Source organism: Chanodichthys erythropterus, chromosome 20, assembly GCF_024489055.1.
Source record: "Chanodichthys erythropterus isolate Z2021 chromosome 20, ASM2448905v1, whole genome shotgun sequence".
Classification (NCBI taxonomy): Eukaryota; Metazoa; Chordata; class Actinopteri; order Cypriniformes; family Xenocyprididae; genus Chanodichthys; species Chanodichthys erythropterus.
In genome coordinates, this window is record NC_090240.1 from 31,048,220 (window position 1) to 31,056,972 (window position 8,753).

Here is an 8,753-nt window from a genome sequence, read left to right on the forward strand (position 1 = left end):
ATAATATCCGCATACATAATATAAAGAACCTGCGTGGGACATAATCACTCACATGCTTGACTAATGCCTGCAATGACTTCATGTCTTTTAAATGACATCTTTTCAGGGTTATTCTGTTTGATTCCTGCAGTCTCAGTAGGCAGACACACATTTAGCTTGAGTAAACAGCACTCTAATTTTGCTTACTCACAGAAACTTGAAACTAGAATGCTTGGCCGTGAAGCTGAGAAGCAGATGCTAAATACCTATCATTTTTTAATAATCCCTACAATAATTTGTCTCTCACTTAAAATAAGATGCACTAACCGGCAGCTCAGTGCATGCATTAAAAAATGTGAAATAAAGGGATTTATTATATATTTAATAAATAGTTAATGGAATTAGATGGTTAACATTTGAGGAGGAGACTCCTCTGTCTGATGTTCTCGTTTTGAACACCAGATGGCAATGTACTTTAGGAAACGGTAGAGATGCTGTGTAGCTGTGCATTGTCCAGGATTTTCTTTAAATATATTACTATTTCTACACATATAATGTTCTTTTTTTAAATAGAATGATAATACAGTTAGGCTTAATCCCATTTCTTTTTTGACACTATAATAAAGTGAATGCCCATACATTTTCAAATAGAGTTTTGTCACATGTCACTATCTTTGTAAATTGTAAAGACACTGATACACAAGTAAAACTCATTTTATTTTTCTATATAGCCTGGAATAATAGCTTGGATAAGCCAGGCATGTTTTCTTTCATATTCGAGGCATTATTACATGCATGAATGATTATATTGCAGAAGAAGTTTCTTGAGGAATTTGGCGCATATGACACTTGGATCTCATGGTGCTATTAGGAGGTCACAAGTGATATATACATTCTAAATGAAGTGCTGATTTAACACTTACATGCCTTTGATGTTAAGGATTTAGGGCTTAAGTTAACATTTCACTGTTTTAAGATTTTACAACTGTCCATTGCATTGCCTGCACATTTTGAGTCCTCTAAAATCAGCTTCAAAATGATCAAATGATTTAACCACTGATAAAACAACAGCTTGAATGACTTCATGGTACTGGACTGATAATTTTGACTGAAAAAGAAGATTGTTCCAGACACAATGATTGCATTTTGGTGGTTATTTAGGGACCCTCTATGTATGATTCTCCTTATTTATGGGTCTTGCAAAGAGTTTCTTCAGAGGTGGAAACTGGATGTGGTTCCAACATTTTATGTGTGGTTAAGCGAGTTGTGAATACAATTTATTACAAGCAATAACAAATTTGTTTTATTTAAAAAAATGTGGAAGCCTATTAAACCACCTGGGAATATGATCACTTCATACTGTCTGTTTTGTATTTTTGTCATTTTTAAAAATGTATTTATTTTTCTATGTTAATATCTCACGTATCATAAAGTTATTTTAAATAAAGTATAAAGAAAACCCATCACCTTGATTGTATAATGGCATTAGAACCAGTTTGCAAGAAAGGTAGTCGCAGCCACTGCAAACAAGATGGCCACCCTCAGCCTGTAATTGCATGCAGGCAGTAAATGAGGCAGCCCAATAAAGGTGCTGAGATTGTTTTAACAGAGTGAGCTTGGCTGAAATGCGTCGAAGGCTGCGTGAGAGGCAGGCAGGAAGGGGGGAAGGGCAGAGGCGTGTGATTGATGGCACACAGACAGTGTGTTACCGACCTTGCTTGATGACGAGTCTCCCTCAGGCCCATGACACTCCTAACCTCGCTCCTCCTCCCAGGCGCTCCGTGTCAAGTGTTTCTAAGGAGATCAATGAGAAGATCTGGTGCAGGCCAGACTTATGTTGGCTAGCCATTTTATCATCTCATTACTAATCTGGTCAGGGATTCCTCATGCTTGTTTTATAGACACTGCAAAACCTGAAGAATGACGACTATTGAGTTTTTGTGGTATTCGAATTGTTTTCTACAAATCAGACCTTTGTAACCTGTATTAACTTGTGAATATGATTGGTGTGCTCGATCAGAGAACTGAACAGAATCATAACTTTATGATGCTTACAGTGCAAATCCATTATAATAATCATTTTAATGGATTCTGTTCATCAAAGAATCCAGAAAAAAAAAAAAAATGTCACAGTTCCCAAAAAATATTTAGCAGCACAATTGATTTCAACTTTGATAGTAAGAAATGTTTTAGCATATTAGAATGATTTCTGACGGATCATGTGACACTGAAGACTTGAGTAATGATTCTGAAAATTTAGCTTTTCCATCACAGCAATATATTACATTTTAAAATATATTAAAATAGAAAACAGTTGTAACAATATTTCACACTATTACAGTTTTTACTGTATTTTTCATCAAATAAATATAGCCCTGGTGAGCGCAAGAGACTAACATTTTAAACATCTCACAGACCACAAAATTTTGAACGATTTATCTATTACAAAAAATTAGTTTGATGCAACAATAATTTGAGGACTAATGGTGCCATCCTTTAAAAACTGCTTTATTGATTGAAAAATAGCCATGCATGACAAAATATAGATGAACCATGTTTCACAGCAAGAGAGATGATATCTTCTGTCTTGTCTGACAGATTACAGCATCTCAAATGAGTGCAGTGACTGTAGTTGACATGCAGTAGCTTGCATTTAGTTGCAACATGAGTAAGCTGACAGTGGGCTTTCTAGGGCGGGCCAATATGCTTATAGCATGGTAGCATCAAAAAATGGGAGGAGGAGAGTAAACGCCAGTAACAAACACCCACCACACCCTGAACACACAGTCTTTCCTGACAGAAAGAGAGCATGTGTATACTACAGATGAGAAACAAAGAAAACAGTGAATTATAGAAGGACAGGGAGAAGAGAGGTAAACTAAAATCTTAGAGTCAATCAAAGACCCTAGAAGGGTAAAAGACAAAGGAAGTGGGAAGTACGTAAGTGACGGAGATAAAGGGACAGAGAGAGAGAGTGAGCTGATGTGCCAAAGAGAACGGGAGAAACATGAAGGGGGGCAGCGGTATTTAGTATGCACGGCCAAGCTGCCCCATCTGCTTAGCACAGCAGTCCCCATCGTATAACTGTCTGTAGGCCGTGGGCCGCATAAAGAATGTCTCCAATTTGATGTAATTCCGCAAAATTAATGACAGCTTTACCCAGGATGGGTCGTGAGGGAATGATTAGAGTTTGATCATCCATCTGATCGGTGGCCATGCCTGGCCCGAGCAGCACGTTGACGCATACTGGGTACACCATCGCCAGGGACTCGCACTCACAGACCCACTGACAAACATGCACAAAGCCGTTGCCAAACTGGCAGGTTTTAGCCTCTCATTCGGCTCCTTTAAATGAGGTTTGCAAACATACCTCCGCACAAACACACCGTTATGGCAGGAGGAATATCTCTCGTGTGCAGTGGCTGGGCTGACCTCAGTTTTAATGCTGCTCCAGGCAGACCTGCGCTGTATTTCAAAGCAAAGGGGTCCAACCGGCATCTAATTTACTGAAGTCTGAGGTCGCATTGTGGTATTTTACAAGAGAGCTTTACTGTGGCCATGATTGGAATTGGGTATGAGTTTAAGAGAGATGGGGGCGGATTGGGAATTGCAGAGGGGATTGATCCAGGCAGTGGATAGAGGGAGGTTAATTCCTGGATGTGTGATTTTCCTCCTTCCCTTCGTTCCTGTTCCTACCATCCCCCACTTTCTCTCTCTTTCTGTCTTCCAGGGATCCTACTTTTACAAGCGAGCAGGGGCATTCCTTTTACTAGGGGGCCTGGTGCATCTCTCTGTGCTGGGGACATTAAAGGGGAAGCCGGTGTGTTATCAGTGCAGAGTGCAGGGCTTTAGATCAAGGTCTGTCGTCTGGCTCACACTGCTCTTCTGGGTTTGTGCTGTTGTGTGGTGTACTCACTGGGTAATTTAAGTGAACCCACAGATAAACAAGTGATTGATTACAGGGGTGTGGAAAGAACTAGCTGCCATTGTGGTTGGAGAGAGATGGCACAGATTGTACTGCAACAGACCACCAGTGCTAATGGCCTATGCTTGAACACCTTTTGAGCAACTCTTATGTTACAACTGTTGAGCAAACGAAATGCCTCTGAAATGAGTCAATAGTGACGGCAGTAAGAGTGCAAGAGTTTGCTTTGAAAATGTAGAGGTGGCTTTTTGTTCTTGGCATATAATTGCTGAATGGAAAAGGTTTATTCACGGGAAGGAACACAGTGAAATTAATTTCCCATCTGACAAAGACTCTGGGTTTCAACCAAGCTGGAAAAGCGTGACTGCCAGGTACCTGCATTAAAGGCAGAGTGCCAAAGCACTTTTAAGGGATGGCTCCGGTGCAAATTTCTGGGCATGCTGGCACATTTCCTAACAGCGTTTTGATTTTGTACGAAGAGCTGTCCAGAAAAATAATTGCATGTGAAAGAACCAACATCATCAAAATGAGGATAAGAAAATATCTTGCATGTGGTTGGATGGAATTGGTTCACATAAGCTCGTTAGAAAAATACACAGTGTTCTGTTTGCTTTAATGACTCCATCATGTTTTCAAAAATTTGTCTTTTTTTCTTCTGTTTTTATGTCATTACATTTGGCTTGATTTGTGTTCTCTCTGTAAGCTTTTTTTCCCGTTTTTTACAGTCACATTCAGTGGTTGCCATTTACCTCGTTGTATCATTTTACCCATGCAATCAGCCTCCGTACCCTTCTTTCTCTCTCTCTCTTACTCTCTTTCTTTCCCTCTCTTTCTCCACCTCCACTTTTTTTATATTTTTGGCTGAGCTGGAGACCTTTCTCTGTGCTGTGACCTTTAGGTTTTAAATGAAGCCCCTCTGCGGCTTGTCTCTCTTCATAGACCGCCAGTTACGAGCCTTGGGAGGACCGCAAAAAAATAACGATTCAGATGAAATGGCCCCTTTAAAAAGCTCTTCCAAATTCCTTTTACATTTTTCCTCCCTGTCCTACTGCCTTCCCTCTTTTTTCTGGCCGCATTAATATTCACACTAATGAGGAACATCCTAAAGAGCAAGCTTTGGAAAATCTCAGCCAGACAAAACAGGCCTTAAATGAGTATTTGTACACACAAATAAGCAAATATGCATACACGCAACATGCAGGCATGGTACAGTGAAACATACTAATATAGTGAATGCTCATTACTGATGGATTTGAAGCAAATGCCAGATGATTTATAGAAATTGGAAAAGCCTGACTTATGATTATATGTTTGCCAAAGATGTGACTGTTTTTTCCCCCCATTTAATCACCCTTTATTGTTGCCCTCTGTAAGGGTCAATCATCGAGGCTTTATTTTAATGCATAGATCGGTAAAATGGAAAATGAAATTATTCCTTTTATCCAAGACTGGGCTGTATTTGGAATAACATACTTTAATGGGAAGCAGTTTGAGCTTGTACTTCTATTCATAAGTAAGTTCATAAGTTTTATGATCTTAAAACAGATATGAAACATGGGGAAAAATATCTGAATTATATTTGTATTTTTATTATATATTATTTGTGCTATATTTTAAATTTTTTTATATTTTTTACTTTTTTTTTCACTTTGAGTTTCACGTTGACCTTTTTTTTGCTGCTTTGCCTTTAAAGGGTTAGTTCACCCAAAAATGAAAAAAATGTCATTAATTACTCACCCTCATGTCGTTCTACACCTGTAAGACCTTCATTCAACTTCAGAACACAAATTACAATATTTTTGATGAAATCTAATGGCTCAGTGAGGCCGCTATATTTAATTTACACGTTCAATGCCCAGAAAGCTACTCAAAACATATTTAAAAGAGTTCATGTGGTTCTACCTTAATATTATGAAGTGATGAGAATACTTTTTGTGCGCCAGAAAAACAAAATAATGACTTTTCAACAATATCTAGTTATGGCCGATTTCAAAACACTGCTTCAAATCTTTTGTTTCAAATCAGCGGTTCGGATCGCGTGCCAAACTGCTGAAATCATGTGACTTTGGCACTCTGAATCACTGATTCGAAACAATAGATTCGAAGCAGTGTTTTGAAATCGACATAACTAGATATTGTTGAAAAGTTTTTTTGTTTTTTTTTTGGCGCACAAAAGTATTCTCGGCGCTTTATAATATTAAAGTTGATCCACTGAACCCACATGAACTGATTTAAATATGTTTTGAGTAGCTTTCTGGGTACTGAAAGTGTAAATTAACTTGCTGGCTATAGAGCCATCGGATTTCATCAAAAATATCTTAATTTGTGTTCCAAAGATGAACGAAGGTCTTACGGGTGTAGAACGACATGAGGTTGAATAATTAATGACAGAATTTTTGAGTGAACTAACCCTTTAAGACTTTTATGTAAATTTTCTTGTGAAATGAGTAACAGCACTGTTGGCAATATACCCTTCTTCATCCATAATACTTCAACGAGACCTTTTGGTTGAGTTGGTAAATACAGAATAAAATCCAAAAATCTTTTTCTTTTTTTTTTTAAGAGAGTCATGAGGAGGCAGTGTAGAGTTCCGACACTTTGTGGATGTGGTTGTTTAAAATCCGGCTTCACAAACAAATTGAAAGTGCACCGCAACTGCTTCCAGGGGTTTGCAGAGAGAGAAAAAGCAGTGTAAGCATTGATGTGTTAATGCATTTGCATTTCTGATGTTAACAAACTGTATTTGTGGTATGGTGTGAGAGGCCCTGCCAGTACAATATAATGTAAACACACTAAGATAATAGAACCAGAGTGTGAGCACATAACCAATAAATGGCTAGTATATTAACCTTTTTCTAAATAAATTAAAAATAAGAACTAAATCACATTTTTAAATTGTACAAGAAATGTTTTAATGTACAGAATTAAAAATGGATATTATTTATTATATTAATTAACAGTCTTATTAAATTGTTAAAGATTAAGCTAAGTGAAATATTAAGCAAAGCTAAAGATTAAATAAGATAATTGAAATGAGCATGCAATATCAATTAAATATCCAATTGCAACAGATTCTGATTAATTTAAATTTCTAATATCATCTGAAAACCATGGTATAGCTGATATATTGTGTATTCCTACTTCATATGCTCCTGTCTATATTTGGAAAAGTGCAAGTTTAGAAGCATTTCAGTCAGGCACATTTCACTGTAAACAGAACAATGCCTTATTAATAATGACTGCTATACACAAACCAATCATTGTGAGTATGAACAGCACTCCTGTTTGTTACGGCATTATAAAGACCAGCAAGTACTTGTCCAGTTATCAAGGAAAATGAGAGCAATTAGGTATGAGAGCGAGCATGTAGGCTGAACACATTTGTGAATGCCTTGGGCAAACTCCAGAATTCAGTCGTACACCAGACAGTGATCAGCGGGGTTCCTAATGGGAGCCAGGTAATCAGCAGGGCCCATTTACAGATCTACTTGATGTACAGAATGAACACACACAGAGCTGCTTATGCAATGATTTGTGTGTCTAAATAAAGACAAACAAGCCTGTTTCTCACACATGCACATCCAGGTTAAGCTGATGCTCCAACTAAAGACTTTCAACACATCCCACATGTTTTAATGCACTAACAAGGACATGAAACTGGTATAATAACTGAACTGCAGTTCCATGTACTGTTAACTGTTCAGGTCAGCAACAAAGCAATGACCACCATGTATAGCATCAGTGTTGAGAGTTTTGCTCTGGAAGACATTAACACTCCACTTTACTGCATTAGGAAGATTGTTGGGTTTGAGCACTTTAGAAGCCCACATTTTCCGTTTTCAGATTCCTTCTCGTAAAATTCCCAGCACCTCTCTAGACACCCTGAACGGAAAAAAGAGTGATGGAAAATTTCAGGGAGTTTGAGCCCAGGTGGAGAGAGATGAAAACAGAAAGGTGTTGATTCTGCAATTATTTAACGTTAATAAAAAAAAAAAAAAAAAAAAAAGAACAACCCTGCAGGGTTTTGAAAGCATTTACTAAAATTACACTGAAAGCATTAGCATCATGCTTAAGCTAAATGTACTCATAGACCTAGACCCATTTTGGCCTAATAATGGAGCCTCTAGGAAAATAAACCTCTTGTGCCAAAATATTAATTAATGAAATTTTTTTTTTTTTTTTTAATTAAAAATGCATATCTAGATAGATGCTTTAATAGTGTCAGAGGGCACTGAATGTCTGTGGAAGAGTCGTGTGGAAAATGAGTGTGACTGGACCTCATGCCTCTGTAAATCCTTAGTGTATGATTTGTGGTTATGATGAGGTAAGGAAACATCATTCTACACTGAGGTCCACTCAAACAGTCACTGTGGCGAAGGAAGAAATGGTGGAGTTCAGTAGAGAATAGAAAAAAGCAGCAAGGAGCAATCAAATTCAGAAGAGAAGAAAAAGCAAGCATAAAATGTTAAGTGTGACATTAACATTTTTGTAACATTCTTGTAGCTCAACGACATGGTTATGGGTTCTAATCCCAGGTAATGCAAGAATGCATTTTGGAAATGCAACGATACTGCCCTCGTGTACTTGTACTCATTAAAATTCTACGATACAAACAACCCTACCCTGCAGCGTGTACAGTGCTTGTGATAAAGAAACACAGACAACAGAGCAAACTTAAAGCACAATGGAGATATCAGAGAAGGATGTCTATGAAGTAAATGTATCTAATTAACAGAATATTAAACATTAAATATTCATGCTATAGTTGCTGTGCGTGAGCTGATAAGCGAAACACATGGAGCGTATGAAACGTTCATGCAGCATTGACACATGAGCTTGTCGATCACAT